The sequence below is a fragment of the Galeopterus variegatus genome, unplaced genomic scaffold (genome assembly GCF_000696425.1).
Source record: "Galeopterus variegatus unplaced genomic scaffold, G_variegatus-3.0.2 Scaffold12941, whole genome shotgun sequence".
Classification (NCBI taxonomy): domain Eukaryota; kingdom Metazoa; phylum Chordata; class Mammalia; order Dermoptera; family Cynocephalidae; genus Galeopterus; species Galeopterus variegatus.
This window is the reverse complement of record NW_007739052.1, coordinates 30577-30899: the sequence shown is the minus strand read 5'-3', so window position 1 is coordinate 30899 and position 323 is coordinate 30577.

Sequence of the window (323 nt, the reverse complement as noted above, 5' to 3'; positions counted from 1 at the left end):
GGTCACTGTCATTTTGAAGCAGACCTACTTTAAATGCAAAGCAAGACTTTTTATTTTGGAAAGAGTTTTGTACAAAGAACAAAAACTGATGACCATATCCTTTTAAAAACAAATGATGCTGAGCTAACAAGCTGTTATGTTAGTAACTAAATTATGACTTTCTGTCCTAAGGAGAGAATGTTAAGACTTTGAAAATATATTCTTCCCTAGCCTTAATTCAATTACGTAATTTATCTGGTCTAAAGAACACGAAAATACATCTCCGTCTCCTGCCCAGTATCACAAACGTTTCCCTCTTTCTTTTTTAAGGCTAAGGCAGAAAA